Source organism: Zonotrichia leucophrys, chromosome 11 (genome assembly GCF_028769735.1).
Source record: "Zonotrichia leucophrys gambelii isolate GWCS_2022_RI chromosome 11, RI_Zleu_2.0, whole genome shotgun sequence".
Classification (NCBI taxonomy): domain Eukaryota; kingdom Metazoa; phylum Chordata; class Aves; order Passeriformes; family Passerellidae; genus Zonotrichia; species Zonotrichia leucophrys.
Genome location: NC_088181.1, coordinates 12100002 through 12117219, shown reverse-complemented (window position 1 = coordinate 12117219; position 17218 = coordinate 12100002). Strand labels below are relative to the sequence as shown.

Genomic DNA, 17218 nt, shown 5'->3' with positions numbered 1-17218 from the left:
AGTCTGCCCGTCCATACAGCTGCTGGCCACCTTGCATCCTTCCCCAAGTTTGGCCCTACAGCACTAAAGCAATTCAGGGCTGTCACAGCCTCCAGCTCTCCCTGCCTGCTACACAACCAGCAACCTACAAAAGCAGTAACCTACAAACAAACCTCTGCTTAGGAGTACTGACAATCAAGCCAGGTCCTGCAGCCATTTCAGTACCTTCAATTTTCCCTTTCTGGTGTTCTGTGGCTTTCTTTTTGCTGCTCCACAACCTTTTGTCTTTCTCTCTACTCATGTTCTCCTTTACTCAACTGAGAAAATTCACAGCATTGAATTCAGTCCCACAAATAACTGCAGCTGTTTGGTTTTTGTTGATCAGGCAATATTTTCAGGGGGAAACCCATTTGATCTTTTAAATTTTAAACAATGTTTTGTTTGAAACCTTAATCATGCTCAATTATAACTAAAAAGCCCAATTATTAAAAAATTCAACTAAGCAACGCCAATGATTTACAGGCATGTTAAATCACAGATCTGATAATGTTGATTACTCTGATGTGCTGCCATGTGCATAAATGCTTGTGGTAACTCCAAATGAGCTGCCACCTCTATGTGCAGGTGTGTGAGCAGAAGCACCAGCTCAGGCACACAAAGCTCCAGTCCAAGTGGTGCAATAGCATTCCAATATCACCTTGTTTCTCCTGACTGCAGAGCTGGGTTATCCCACGTTAGAGTTCATTGTCCTTTGCAGTGCAACACACCCTTATGTGATCCGCTGAGACTCCAAGTCCTAAGACTTCAAACCCCAAGGCATTTAAAAGAGAATACAGGATTTTTAATTTACACAGTTTTTTAAAATTCAGCTCTCTCAGTGTATAACCCACTCTGTACCTTCCATTTCAATATGCTTTTATTGATATCGTAATTTACATCTTGAGGGCCTTTATTAGGAAATGGCACCTGCACAATAAGATACTACAACAACCTTTTGTTTTGCTAAATATCAAACTTGACAATGTTACCTGTTCTACTTTAGCACTGAAAGAGAAAAAAAATCAATGAGGATGTTTATAAAGTCAGAAAGGAGAGCTAGGCAGTAGGCTTGAACTGTTCCCTCCACATTGTAAACTCATGTAATACCAATATCTTAAAAACTGCATTACTTTCCATTTTTCCTAGGACAAGACAGGTGATAAGGAAGAACTGCCTGTGGGTTTTTTTTTTTTACTTTACCCTTTCCTTTTCTCTCAATCCCTCCTTCTCACCAGATTCCCATATTTATAAATCACAAGAAAACAAAGAAAAGAACAAACCCTCCCATTGAGACTGTGAACAAAGAATTCATGTCTGAAAGATCAGAGCATATAACCACAAAAATTATATTACTGCAGTCAGATATTGAAGATGCTAAGTCCTTATGAAAAGTGACTAGACAACTGAGCTATTTTATGCCTTTTAAAAAATGTATTTATAATCTGGCAGATGTTTTTCAGATTGTTATCTATGCCAGTCTTAGTAACGCTAAATTTACACAGGACTGAAAAAAAAGTCATCTAACAACTAAAAAGGACAAGAAAAGGAAATGACACTAATAAAACTCTTCTTTTCATTCTGAGTTTAAAAGTTTGCTGATGAATTTATTTGATTATGTTGAAATCAGGTCTCTAACTAAACCCTACTGTAATTTCTCAAATCTCAGATATCAAACTTGATAGCAAATCTTTGCATTCTACTGCCTAGAATATCAATATCTACAGAAATACTCCAGAAACTAATACTCAGATGAAACTTCAGCAGTCTGCAATCCCATATTTCCTTATGTGCTTTTTCCTTTGTCTCCAAATTCTGTTCAAGAATTTTTTTTTTTAGTCTTCTGTAAGGAATTTTGATTAAGTTCCATTAAGTGCCTAATTCCTCAGAAGGTGTATTTCTGAGTGGTTCCATTGATGTATGCCAATTACACCAGCTGACAAACAGCCACTGCATTACAAAAAAAATCCATATTTTTAATGACTCCCTTGCTGTCCTCCATGTCTGTGTGTATGTCATGACACACAGCTTCCCACCATCTGCACTTCTTCCTTTATATATCCACGCATTTTGTATTATAAATTGCTTGGCTGTGATGTATCCTGACATTTGACATAACAGCAGGGCTGGGGGGAGCGTAAGTGCTGATCATTAGATTATTGTTGAAGTATTCTCTCCTTTCCTCCCCTGCTCCCTGTGTTCCCTGGAGACACAGGTGTTAATAAAATCAAACAAAATGAAAATGGGTAAATTATTGCAAGCTATGAACACCTACATTGTGCCATGCCTCACTAGTTTCCAATACCACCTCATTCTTGAGACAACCAGAGAAAAAGATGCAATTTCATCCTGTAGGCTGGGTGGTATAAGGAAAGGACAAAAGAGACAAGATATTGCAATCCAAAGGTCAGTGACCCACTCCCTTGTATAATTATAGCATTTCATTTATATCCTACCAATCTGTCTTTGGATGGCTGATAGAAAATTAAGTAGCTAAAAAAGAACAATTTTGAAAATTCTCTAATAACTAATAACTGAGCTCTAAACCTAGAGCATCATATAGGGAGATGAGCACAAGTATCAGCTTGGAATTTCTTTTCCAAAAAAATGTGACTCAATGCTTTACTTCAGGATTCTTGAAAGCAGATTTAACACTTATTCTAAACACCTCAGAGATTTTGCAGAGCTTCAAGGGTGTGAGTCATCCTGGAGTGCAATATACATCCAATTGAATCTTGCAGGATGGATGCCCTCTGTACCTCTTTAAAATGCAGGTGGAACATTTTTGTGCTGCATTCCTCATTCCCATGATCAAGCACAAAACTCTTCCCCTGCATTCTCCCAAGAAGGTTTCATGCAGTAACAAAATCTGAATGAGAACATTAATGTTGATCCTTTTGCTAATATATATTAACAGTTTATACCTAAATTTAATGGTGGCCCACCTTTAGTAGCTAGCAGAGACCAACAGTTCCCCTGCCTGCTAGCCATTGCTGTTGGAACAGCACTGCACAGCTCCTCAGTCTCATCTAGTGCACAACCAGAGGAGCACAGAAAATAAATTCTAAATCAGAGAATCACTCAGTGTCCCTCCATTCAATACATGCAGTGCCAGTGACCCACCAGGGACACTTTCTCTGGCACAGCATGTTTTACACTTTGATGCAAAGTGCTAAAATGCTGTACATTATAGAATTTTATAAGAAACCAAATCGGAAATAATTCTCTCTAAAGGGTTGGAGGAACAGAACAAGTCAAATGCTCACTGTGAAGAATTCTGGAAACTCAGCTATTAAGGCCAGACACTTCTGAGCAGTCCAATCCCTACAACTGCTGGCAGCCAGGTCACACCCATTTCATTTACACACTAAATATTGACCAGAACTTGGAATTCAAGACTGCAGCTTTATAGAAACAAGCCAATAACTTTCCACTTGAAAAGCTGTCTAACTGTATTTATCTCACCCAGACCACAGCAATTAATATTTATGAGGATGAGTGAGAGAAGGATGCTCATAGCAAAAGGGGATTATGAAAACACAAGAACGTGAGGATGCTGGTGGGACTGAACAATTGGCACCTAAGACACACATGCAGCAGGTCCATGAAGTGACAGAAGGAAAGGACAACAGTGTATGTGTAGCTGCCTACACACACAAGCACAGGAAAACTTTTTTCTGTGCTTTGTTCCACAAGTAATCCAGGAAAAGTCTTGGTCCTCGTACCAAATACATTTATTACCACTGATTTAATGGCTTTATTTGACTGCTACAGGCACCCACATCTGAGACATCCCTGATCCCAGGCCAATCAAAGTAACAGTGCCTGGCACATGTTCCATCCTTCAGGGGTAAGTACTAGATCTGTCACATCTTTAAATCTGCGTGTGTTGCATATTTCTGGATTTATACCTTACATGAATATGACCAATAAAAAGTGGACAGAAGTTGAGAGCTCCGGAAAGAACTTGTCAACAGCATTTTAAGGTGGAAAAAAAAAAAGAAATAGGAGGTTTTGATCTGCAGAATGTGAAGTGTAACAATTAAAGCAGAAGGGTAGATACTTTGAGCTCATTAAAATTTCTTTTGAAGATGAAAGTCATTAGATTTCAATGAGAACTTGGAGCAGAAGCTCACAATGACATGAGAATATTTAACCTGCAGTCTACAGTGCTTCAAGCAATTGAAAGTATGATAAATAATTGCTTGGCTGTAGTAACCACATAGAAGGAAAAAAAGGATTATCCTAATCAAACACAGTCAGCGTGGTGTTGCCTGTCTCTGTGCTCCACATTTCATTCTGAAAGTTTGCAGTTATAAAAACGGAAATCCTGAGTTCTTAAAGAGGAAATTGTAAAGGATTTATTTTCCTGCCACCTCCAAGAAAACTTTGATAATATTCAGGGTCAGCTCTTCAGTTGGCATGATCAGCAGAGCTCTGTGGAAACCAGTGGATCATTGCCAATTTGTAACAGCTGACTGTCTGCTTTTACAACAGGGACAACTTTATTTTAGATTTGTTTTTTCCATATCTCTCTTTCTCTCTTTTATTTTTTTTTTCCTGTTTGAATAAGGAACATTAATAGCCAAATACATTTTTTGTTGTCAGGAATACCTGTCCTCCAAGCTACAAGACTCATACTTTTATGTGAGTTGCAGCAGTGATTCTTACTCATATTTCAGTATCACCACAAAGCACAAGCCAGAACTGTAAAATCCTTTACCTCAGAGGTATTTTTTATGTTATATCTGTGCAAAAAGACAAATACTAACACAACAGAGGGCTAAAGCACAGACAATGAACCCTCCTGAAAGGCAGGGTAAGTTTGTCTTAGACAGCATTGTCATGGGAAACTTCTCGAAGGAAGACATCTAGGAAGGAAAATTGAAAACAAAATTCTTCTGCTTATGTTGAAAAAAGCAGTTTTTTCTTCTGTATGAAAAAAGTGCTCTAGGGAAGGTAAGTAATTTTGTGAAGTCCTTTGATTTTGACAATAATCTTCTTTGGGGTTCAGGGAATACATTTCTGACTGACTTGGGTTGCATAAGCAGGCTTTTGTAGGTCCACAGCCAAGAAACATGATGGTAAGGGATGACTAGCATGATGTTAGACCAATAACCATCCATTTCTAAAGAGACAAAGGGAAAAACCCAGAAACATGCTCATCTACAATAAAAATATATAAATAAAAACCTAAAGACTTTTAGCCAAAACAGCCCTTAAGAAAATTTCCCAAGAGATTGGAGCTCTAGGGCTGGAAGAAGAGTCACTGGGAAAGATGACTTTTGGAAAGCAAAAGTTTTTTTATTTAAATGAGAATGGAATGTTTGGAAAAGACTATGATGGATGACCATCATAACTTCTCAGAGGATCCACCAACCCAATAATTTCCTCATTTGACTGCCAATGAAAGAAAGCAGTTACAATTCTTGCTCTGGTAAAACAATCTCAGAGTCTGCATTCTCATATCCCAGGTGACTGTCAGGACCACCTAAGAGCTGCTGAGTTTGGGCATATCTGTGTCAATGTTCTTTTTTAGATCTTTCACAAAATATCTGATAAATATATCCATTTTTTCCCCACAAATCATTTGCAAGGGAAGAAAAACCCAAAAGTTAAGAATGAAAGACACATCATCTGAGATGTACTCTGTTAATCAGTGCTGACAGCTAAAAACCACTTTAACCTTTCTGAAAAATCTGTTATCTGATTGGATCCTCAGATTTCAACTTGATAAGCACTAATGCTGAGTTACATCTATTTTGTTGCAAAGGAAGTCTTTTGCTATCACATTTTGCTGGAAATCCCACCATTGGTGAAACTGAGAAAAGCTTGTTAAGGGCCTGTTCCACTGGAAAATTCCCTATCTGCTTCTGGCTGTTAAGCAATAAAAATAATAAAAAAAAATTTGTTGCATGCAGCTGCTGAAAAATGTGGGTGTACAAGATCTCGTGCAGCAATTGCGTCTGTGACTGTTCTACAGTAAAGAGCAGTAAACACCAGGCCATGACAGTGGTCACTATGAAAAACCTTTGCCACAGTCACTGGCAAATGTTTCAGTGCAGCAATGTGCTCTGCATTTACAAACACTGTTAAAAACAGGTTTCACTAACATCAATAAATCTCCCTAGAATATGGCAGAAAACTCCCATTATAACTTTAAATAATTCAAGCAAACGGAACCCTTTCCTGAATATATCCTGAAATAAGAATGTTTTCTAAATATTTGAGAAAGGAAAGGGGAAAAAAGCTTAAAATATAAGGGCAAACTTACATAGAATCCTCCCAGTGCATCACTGAGTAGCTCTCTAAACACTGTACATTGAAGATCCCTACCACAGAATAAAGATATTCCTTTGCTGCTTTGTTACTGCCTAGCCCTACAACCAGACTGTCTAGGACTAAATGTGAAAGCAGAATTCAGGCATGCTGTAGCATTCTATGTTTAGAAAATGGCTCTTGTAGTATTCCTAATCCTATTATGTTAAATTTAGCTGGTCAAATTCTGCTCTTACTTGTACTTCACACCTGTCAACTTAGGGCATACAGGGCATATATCAAGGCAGCATTTAGCTCAGAATAGGGAGAGATTTGATATACATTTCATCTTTTGAAAGCCATATTTTTCCAATAATAAATGCAGGAACAAGTATCCCCCAAGGTCCTGCAATCTGTGTTCTTTCCCACTCAGCTAAAGGTGGTATTAAGGATCTAAAATGAGAGAAATATTGTCATTTGGTTATGTAGCATGTGTACCTGATGTGATCCTTCTGACACTTGGGACACTTGGTTTAACAAGGAATTCAGCTGGAGCACAGGAGCTGTGGAGTCTGGCAGAGCGAGTGCTGGGCTGCAGGCTGTGCATTGCCCACACTGTCAAGGAGATAAATTGCTTTCTTAATTATATAAACACATACTAATATTATCAGTTTGCCTAACTTTTACAAAGAAATATTGAAAACTCTTGCAAACAAGCACACAGAGCACTGATTCCTCAAGCATCCCACTGGAGTGCCAGAGGATTAGTCCTATTAAAAATAGTCCTGTTAAAACACCTTAGTTGTAGTGAAAAATTGCTCTAAAATTTCAGGTAAAATTTTAGAACTGTCTGCTTTGGGTAAGTAAAAATCATCCGAGCAAGTAAACTTATCCTAAATATTTACTGTCATTAAAATGTCTTCAATTTCTTATATTATGTACATGAGAATACAAGTCACAGCTGGTCAGAGAGCCAAAGGTAAGAGAAGATACCCATGAAGGTGACTTAGTTTTTTCCTCTGACCCTTTACAGCACTGAGCCAAAACAGAAAACTTAGTGATAAAAATTCCAGTAAATGCCTGTAGTCTGAAACACTGTCCATGTTTCAGAAGGCACAAAATGCAGTATTTTCTTTTTACTATGTAACAGAGGACACAAGTTATTAGCAATGTTGTAATAAACACTTCTATGCACAGATGTAATGACTGTAGGGATTGATGTTGAAATTCTGTTGTAAATGGTCAAAAAATGGGTAAGCAGAGAAAAAATTGGTTTGTATTGTTACACTTTTAAATATATGTGCAAAAGACCAAAACTAGGTCTTTAGAACTGACTAAATGCATTACACCAAGAAATTCCAATAATTTGAGTTGAAACTCTCCAAAATGTCATTTCAGAAACAAAAATCTGGGAACAACAAAACTAGCTGAACTCAGCTTTTTGATCTCATTGCTTATAACTAAATGCTTTTTTTGGGGCGTTTTAAAATTTATTTAGCACTAAAACAGAATCTGGTGAAGCATTATCACTCCTTTTCATTACTGGAAACAACTTTATTTTTAAAAAGTCCGAGAAAATCTAGACAGATTTTCTTTACAGATATTTTAGGTTAAATAGGTAGCTGCATGTCTATTTAATCACAGGCACTTGCACACTTGAACTTGCTCTGAGCTTGTCTGATGAATTATCTCTGATTAATTTTCTTTGTTTTACACAAAGACATTGTCTCCCATCAAATAAAGCAAGTAAATAGATGTTTGAGGCCAGCACAAGCCTTCCCATATACAAGGTTAGGGATATTATAGCCTAGTCTTCTGAGGCTGTTCAACACCTCAGAATTTTACCAGCATTAGTTTGATGTGTTTAGTGCCATAAGTTGCAACATGAGGTTCAAATTTTAAAATGAAATTTCAGAGATAAAATCATTGAGATACTTCTATCAGCTATACTACTGGAATGTGCGTGCCTGCAGCATTATTTACAGTGTCAGACTCAAAGAGGCCACTAGAAAATATCAGATGATGTATTCAATGGCTTGTTTCCTAACCTGAGTCCCACAAGAACCCCAACCAAAAATTATCAGTGCTATTTTTTCCACATTGTATTTTTACATTTCTAATTGTTTATAATTCTTCATAGAAGCCCTTTTAATTCAGCTACCCAATATAATACAGTATACATAATATTTTGCAAGACAAAGCTTCTGCAACTGCCTCTATACCTTCAGGCTTTGTGACTTGATGCCATAATGGTCTTGATTTATTAGAAGATAAACCTTTTCCAATGCTTTTTCCTTTAAATAGTGAACTGTAAATAACTTATCCAATATGAAAAATGCTAAGTAGCTCCTTTGAAATTCTAATGGAGATTGTCTACAGTTACTCACCCACTTCAGAATCTTTGTATCAATACTGTACTTGTATATATGGGAACACACAGGACAGTAACCTGCACATATACTACCAACCCACTATTTCCAGAACACAGTTAAGTGCTTATCACTTAAAACTTTCAGCACTAATTGCTTAGTAATGAAAACTTGAATTGATTGGAGAGTAAACTTCTGCTAAGTGACTGGCAGAATTCCAGCTCCAGTCCATAATAATCAAAATTCACTAAAATAGCATTTTTAAATGTCTTTTGTTTGAAAATCATTCTATACCCAGGTGTGGGAAGATCTAGACTCAAGATAGTAATTTTAAGTGTTTCTAGGATTGAGCCAAAAAAGATGTTTCTGAATTAGCAATTGCTAATTTGGAGTTGAATAATATTTCTGTGTTCATCTTAAAAATGTCTACATTATTAAAAATCATATTTCTCCCTCATTTAATTCAACTGCTTGTGTTGTCAGGTACATCAATCCCTCTTAGACATGTATGCCTCAAAAGATACTGAACTTCCTCCTAACCTGGTGCTCAGGATGGAGACTTTTCCATTGTCACTTTGATACGATTTGCTATTGCTTACCAAAGGTACTGTGTAACCTGAGGAACTTCCCTCACCTTCTAAAACAGCATTCTGAATTTTCAGGACATCAGAGAAAATACTGCAGCTAATTCCCTGTATATTCTGCTTGTTTACTGTGGGTGCTGATGGAGCTGAGTAGGGATGTTTAATGCAATGTTACTTGTGAGACATTGGATTACATTGGATAACGAAAAGGAAACAAATACAAAGTGAATTATTAGCATACTGTTAATTGTTCATGGCATTGGACTGGGTTCCTCTTTCGAGTTTTTAGAAATTACAGAAGAAACACCCGGAAAACATGCAAAGCACCAGTGCTACTCCTTAGCATCTCTTAACTGTATTTAGTCCATGCTCAAAATCCCAACCCATTTCTTAAAGATCTCTTTCATGTCACAAGAGCTTTGCAGACATTTTGGACAGTGTTCCCAAACACAGACCAAGATAGTTTCTTTTGCTTTTACCTTCAGGGCCAGTATGAGAAGCTTCTGGCACTCTGATGTCCTGTCACTTTTTAATGCAAACTCTGTAAGTTCACGGACACAACGCTGCACAATCTGAGGAAGATAAATCACAGTTACTTCAAACCAGTTGACAGCAGTTTAAGCAGCTGCAATCATCAACCACCAAGGGAGTTTCTTCTTTTATCTTACTAAATGCAAAAGTATACCAGGAGCTGCTAATATCACTGGACTATCAGGAGTCCTGCTTTTACATAAATACCAGCAAGCGGTAAGTAAATTCTGTTGACGAAATGTAATAAAACAAAGACGGTTTCAAATATGACCATTCCCTGATGCATTCTGTAGCCCCCTCTTACTCACTTATTGCATGCTGCTGAGATTATAAGGTTTGCTTTTATCTGTCAGAAATCAATATTTCAAACATCGGATAAAAGAGGAAATTGAACTGGGAATAGGCTGAAGTGCTGTAAAAACTACAAAGCACAATTATCAAAAAGCACTTAAAGTACTTAATAGGACACACATATAAAAATGCTCAAATTAATGTCAGGGAACTATAATGAGAACTTTTTCTATGCTTTTTGATCCAAATGCAATGCAATTCGAGTGCAGCCTGGTCAGTCAATACAGTTTTCAATTTATATGAAACCCTAAGGATTTCTAGCAATCCATTTGCTAGAACTGAACCATTACATATGATTGGTTAATATTTCAATTTATTGAAAATACATTATTTTGTGTAAAGTGTTTAAGTTGTTGAGGTTTAATCATTATAAACAGTTATGATAAAAATAGATCTTTGGGTAAACAAAGACCTTACAGTCAAGCTTTTAATAAATACTAGTATAACTAGAAAATTGGATTTTAAGAGGAATAGACAGAAGGAAAAACTGCAGATATGGGGTCACAAGATGAGAGGAAATTGTTGTTTAGAATGGATCTTTATCAGCACACATTAACTGAGAAGGGAAACCAGGGTTATTTTATGTAAAAAAAACTCCTCACTATTAACTTTAGTATTTTCCCCTTGGATTTATCTATTCATTTATCATCTTTAATACTACTGAGCTGGAGGTCTTTACAAAACTATGCTAGATCAGAAATCACTGCAAATGAAAGTACACATGTGTGTATAACACACCAGCATCCATGGAAAACAGACTGAGTGACTTCAGAAAATTTGATATGAAACACAAAGAGCTGCAACACTCAGAGGAGTTACAGCCATGGTTTGAGCAAACAGGATGCACATTAATTAAATGGTTGTATCAAGCTGTACCAGTCTTTCCTAACCTACACCCCACAAGGAACAACAAGGGACTCTTGGGACACTGTCTTTGTGGAAAGTCATTCTTAACACACACACTTTAACTATGATATTTCTTTCATACGAGGGAACCTTTACTCCACCACAATTAAAATGAGCCTCTGACTGGAGCTGCACCCAGCTCTCTGAACTATGGATCAGACTGTGGTTTCCACTAACAGAGAAATTGTTCCAAAAATCAAACACCTTCCCACCACCTTTCCTTGTTACAGTTTTGAGCCTAATACAGTACAACCTCTTAATTAGTATCCCTACTTTTTAAAGTCTAACCCGACTCTTTGCTACTATAATTTTAATCCCACTTTGTCTATTTTATGTGATGAAGAAGAGGTTGTAGTATTCCCTTTTGCAAGAAATTTGACTCTGTAGGCACAATCACCACACAGGATCTTTCCAGCACACAGGTTCTGTGAGTAGTACAGTTGGGCTCTGATCTAGAGAGTTAATAACTTATGCAATTCACCAAGTTAAACTGTCCAATACACAGCCAAAATCTCTCTTCTAATAATTCTGGTCTTGTGTATGTTAAACAAAATGTAACATGATTTAATTGAAGGAACTCACAAAGATATCCCCTAAAACAGTTTTCACATTTGAATACAACTTTGACAAAGCTAAAAAGAAATAGATTGCTTCAGTTGCATACTATATTCACTTGAATGATGTCTTGAATTTTCAGATGTCCTGAAACAACAGACTGATTTTCTCAATCAACAGAATCATCACAAAGCATACAGCATTTTTCACAAAAAAAAAAAAAAACAAAAAACAACTGACAAAAATAGTTTTGTTTTCTCTGAGGAGAAAACCTGCTATGATCTGGTAAAGCAGTTGTAGTTATGGCAGTCATAATTGCATAATGCACTTCACAGAAGCTTCTTCTATTACATCTTATTGTATTTTTTCCTTCAATTATTAAATTCAGAGGCTTAACCTCAAAAGAAAATGCACTTGTCTTTACATACACTTGAATTGTTACTGCCATTTAAAACTAATCAATGTTTTCTTTAGTACCATAATAGCTTATTTGCAAAGCACCTCTTTAAGAGATATTTACACGGCATTCTGGAAGTAAACATGTTTCATGCTCTAAGAAAAACCCCCAACAAAGACAAAGAAGGCTTCATTCTCATCTCAAACTTCAGCACAACTAAAGTGACTTAAAAAGCTGAAAAAATTGTGCACAAAGGGAGTTGCTACTAGATTATACCACTCCATTAATAAATAATACAAGGAAAAACTATGCATTGTACACAACCCCTATATCCCTAGAGATGTCCAGGAAATTAATTTTCAAAGGCACAGCATATAAATATATGCTTTCATTAATGTTAACAGGAAAGCAAACAGTTAAAATTTTAGTATGAACCTGTGTTTAAATACGCATTTCTTAGAAATAATATACCACTCCTGACTTGGACCTTCACTGCATAAAACTCAGAGCACACCAAGGCCTCAATGAGGGTGGAAAGCCCAAACTACTCCAGTAAAGTCAGAAATGCTCTCAGAGTGCAGGAATGACCACACCACTTTCCTCTAGGAACATAGGGGAGATTTTTAAATTAGTCTCCATAGGCTTCTCCAGAAGGAGGTCAGAAAAACCAAGTTAGGTAATGTGAGTATGTGAGTACCCCTAATGTCTCAAGATCTGCAGTTATTTAGCAAAGAGAACCTTGAAGGAAGGAAATTTTGCACAAAACTCACAATCAGGGTTTTTTTTTTAATTTCCAAATGTAAACATCTACTGCTTTAATAAGCAGATCACCCCCAGTTCAAGCTATGCCTGGATTTAAAGACATCAAACCCATTGATTCCAGTAGAGTAGCACTACTATTAATATGATGAAAGTTATAAAACCAAAGCTAAGAAGTGACCAAGCTTTGCCAAAGGGAAGAACCAGAATTACAACTGAAAGCATTGGACAAAGGGACTGCCACAAAGTAATGCAATGACCTATGCCAAAGTAGCCATGTTGCATATAATATAAATTTCCTACACAAATTTTAAATTGTATTTTTCAGTACATTTGTATCTGTGAACTTGGAATCTATTATTTTATCATCTGTAATGCACAGCCAATATTTTGCATTTGCAATCTTGAAAATTTAATGGGGCAGGGCAGAATAATTTTGTTTTTTATCAGTTTATTGTATCTAACTGCTAATGGTATGTGGTAACTATCACACAGTGCAAGTACTCTTACATTACAGAAATCAGTTAATTCCCTGATTTCCTTTTATTAATCAAGATTATCTTTCCAGCTGCTCTTTAATTAAATATTTTGTTAAGGATCATTAAGAAATTATATACTCCTCATAGGTCTCACTGCTAATCACAAGCATTTCATTCAATCATGCTGTAAATCTCAGATTTGCCCCTCCAGTTTTACTAAAAAGTCTTTTTAGAACACGTATTGAAAAAAAATTAAAAGCAAATCATCCAACAAAACCTCTTCATTTCCAAAAGAGATTTTCCCAATTAAATTAACATAAAATAATCAAGAATTTACTTAGAACGCTAAAATCATGTGATTGAAAAATGAATAGTAAGATTTTTCCATTCCTCTTCACTAGAGTTAAAATAAAGGCAGCTCAAATTATAGATGATTTCCCCTCTTTAACAAAGGTAGAAGGTGGTGAGACAGTGCTGGGTAGATGCACAGTAGTAATGGATTATGGAGATTTTTGTCTCCTGGGTCACTGTTATGAATCTGATCCAAGACAGCAATGACGAAATGTCAGTGCCATTTTATGGCTTTTAGCATGAAATCCTGACCCTGTGAGGTCAATGGCAAAACATCAGTAGTGCCAGGATTTTCACCTTTTGAATCTCTAAGATGCAAGAAGAATTAAGGTCTGACTCAGCATCCATCGACTTTAATGGGAGTTACACTAAGTTCAAGGTGCAGGTTTTTATAAGTCCTGAGGTGCTGCTTTGCTCAAGCTTTAACAAGAGCTGGATCCTTCAGATGACTCAAACACTTAAAACTGCAGCATTAAAACTATAAACTTTTATCTTTAAAGTTAAGTGTTCTAATGGCTCTCATCCCCCTGCTGCACTGTCTGGATCACCCTGCTCCATGAGGCTGAGCACTGGACAAGGGCTCCTCTCACCACACCGATTCCCTTCTCCTGCTTCTGTCTCTGACAGCAAAATCCTTGTCCCAGGTGGCACAAGGTCCAAAACCTCTGGGATCATCACGTTTGTGGCCCTCAAGGAATCTGGCATAGACTGTGGCTTCTGCTCTGCATCCTGTCCAGTCAGCTTGCATCAATTCCCAGAATACTCACTCCTGCAAAATGTGAGTCTGGGGAGTAGAGGATTAGTAAACGTTGGGTCACAATGACTAAATTAACAAAGCAGCAGAAATCATCAAACACACTTTTTGGATTGATTAATTCAAATAAATCCCTTATCAATTTCCTGAGAACAGGCAGAGATGGCTTGTTATTATATTTCATTTGCTTTGTTAGTGGGGGCTTTGTAGAAAGGACATTTCCAGCCATTTTAAACCAGTGGCTCCTGCAACCTAACTCTTAAGTCTAACCACTTTGCAGGTTTGAAGATGTTTGATTCTGAAAAGGAAATAAGAATAGAATCCAAGTGAGCTGTCAAATTTTAAGTGTTTATCTAAAATGAAAACAAATTTCCAAAATGAAATTGTTTGATCATGCCCTCCAAAAATACTAAGGTACACAAATATAAAAATTATATCTTGCTGTAACATTTGCTTTCCAGACATATTTCACTTGCAGCTCAGGCGTGTGCTCCTAAAAGTATTTAGCTATGCTGAAAACCACCCAGGAATTAAACTGGATGAAAGCATGCTGAGGAAGTTGTTGGAGGTTTAATTACCTTTTCTTTTTTTTTTTCTCTTTAGTGGGAGTTCTGAATTCTGGAAGAGTAAAACTCCAGTCTCTACTGTATTGAAATGATATTTTTTTAGCACTCCAATCATTGTCTCTACTTGACTAAGACATTTCTGTGCTAAAGCAGGTGCATTTACTTTTCAAGTATTATTTTACTAATCAATTGAAAAATTACCTCCATGAATGACAGAAGTGCAGACCTTTGGAGTATTTCATTAAAAGGAGCAAACATTAATTACAAATCCAGCCCAACCTTTGCAGACATAAATTATGGGACAGATCTATTTTCTCCATGCTTAATTGCAAGCAGTGACTAGCTCTTTAAATTATTATCTCCAAGGCATGAATGAAATTAGAATGGATTTGGTGATATTCTCAAGCTTATTTGTATCTAAATAACTTGGCCATACTGTCTGGAGATAGAAGGACAATTAGGTGAAGCACCTTTGAGCCTTTCAACAGTGCTAGCTTACTGTGAAAAAAATTGGGAATTGCAAAATGGAATTAAACCTTAAAGTCTTTGCAGACTGGGAGGCCTAGATGCAGGCTTAACAATGGGAGAGTTGATAATGGCCAAGTATTTTTCTTCTAACCTAAATTCTCAAAATTTTAGATGCTTGTAATTTTCTGAAGCATTCACGTTTCAGGCAGAATATTCGAGGCAACATTTTTCCTCAAAGGTAATATTTCCATTTCAAGAAAAATAACTTGTTTTTCAGAGAAGTAAAGCCCCCTTCTACAGAATTAAGAAGGCTGAAAATTCTGATTTTGTAATAGGCACAGAGCTGACATGTTTGTGATCACACCAAAATCTGGCAGGAAAATAGATGAATTGATTTGTCCACTGAAATATAAACAGAAGGTACAATTTGCTATTATGAAGAATGAGAAATAGAAAATGTAAGGATTGTTTTTTAATACAATAATGAAGACAGAGATGTATTTTTTAAAAAAATGTATATAATGTATATAATGATTTAGATATTGTATTGGAAATAGGAATAGAACATTGTTTTTTATATAGTGCAGTGGGTGTGAACAAAGCAGTCTCACAAGACTCCATGGGTACTGCCTGACCCTTGTTTTTACTACCCCTCTGCCACAAAAGTTAATAATTTGGCATTGCATACTTTAAAAAAATTAGATAATTACTTGCTTGGAGTTTAATTTACTTGTGTCATGATACAGTAAATACCAAGCTGAATTCTCACAGTGTTAATCATTAACCTGGGAGAGGGCATTTGCTTAAAATGCATTCCTTCAACTTTGACGTTTCATGAACACACTGGTAGATATTTCAACAGCAATTTCAAGTATGCTGAAGATGTAAATAAGTTCAAGTCCCCCCAAAAGCCAAACTCTTTGCACCTTTTAACTTTTGGATATATGGTTACCCTCCATCTGTGCTGCAGGAGCAGCCTATGACAGCAGAATAACAGCAGCTCTGCAGAGCTGGATGGTTTGAGGTACAGAGGAAGCCCAGTTCAGATTTAAAGGGATTAATTGTGCAAGACACCATGCAAAGAGCAGGGCAGGGTACCTATAAAAGGAACATTCCTCTGATGGTACTGATTTTTTTTGAAATTTTCTACTTTGACAGACTTCTCAGGCCCATAGCAAAATGTCCCAGGTACTGAATTGAAGACTCTGTAAAAAACTAGAGTATTTTTTGAAAAAAAAAAAAATTCCGCTGAAAAATATCAAGTTTGGTTCCAAAAATTTGGAAATACCTGGTCCAGCAAAGAGAAGAGTTCACGGGGTTCTTAATTTTAAGTGTCTTGCTTAGGGGAGGGAAGAGTGAAAAAACCTATTTCCTAGAATTTTGGAAGTATTTATGTTCCCTTTCTTCTCCATGGTATTTCATCTTAATTTAAAAGTGAGGAGTTAAAGATTGATCTGGAGCTTGGGAAAAGCATTCAAGCAGAGGAGCATGGGGGACAGAGTGAACCCTTTACCCACATTGCTTGAGAAAGGCACTGCTTTGCAATATATTCCTGGGAATGATAATATCATAGGTAACCTATTTGCTCTGGAATCTAAACCAGAGCACCACACTTCAACCACCTGCACCTACAATGAAGGTAAATACAGAAGGTACAGTTTGCTATGATGAAGAGTGAGAAATAGATAGAGAATGCAAGGATTATTTTTTAATTCAATAATGAAGACAGAGATGTATTTTTTTTAAAATGTATATTACACTTACATCCCACTTACACCTTAGTGGAATGCGTGATTTTTCAGAGACCTGGGCAAATTCCTCAGTTTTGATTGTATATCAGTCTATTCATTGATCGTGTCCTTTATATTTCTTTAG

At 36.6% G+C, this 17218-nt stretch overlaps 1 long non-coding RNA gene across 1 annotated transcript in view; it reads right to left on the bottom strand.

Annotated features, from left to right (window-relative positions):
• LOC135452814 (uncharacterized) overlaps nt 1-17218 on the bottom strand; it is a 47907-nt gene that overhangs the window by 15686 nt on the left and 15003 nt on the right. Inside the window, exons 2-3 of the long non-coding RNA XR_010441702.1 lie at nt 9706-9798; nt 6772-6888 (exon numbers count right to left, since the gene is read on the bottom strand). This is a non-coding gene — a long non-coding RNA (uncharacterized LOC135452814). The remainder of the gene's footprint in view (nt 1-6771; nt 6889-9705; nt 9799-17218) is intronic.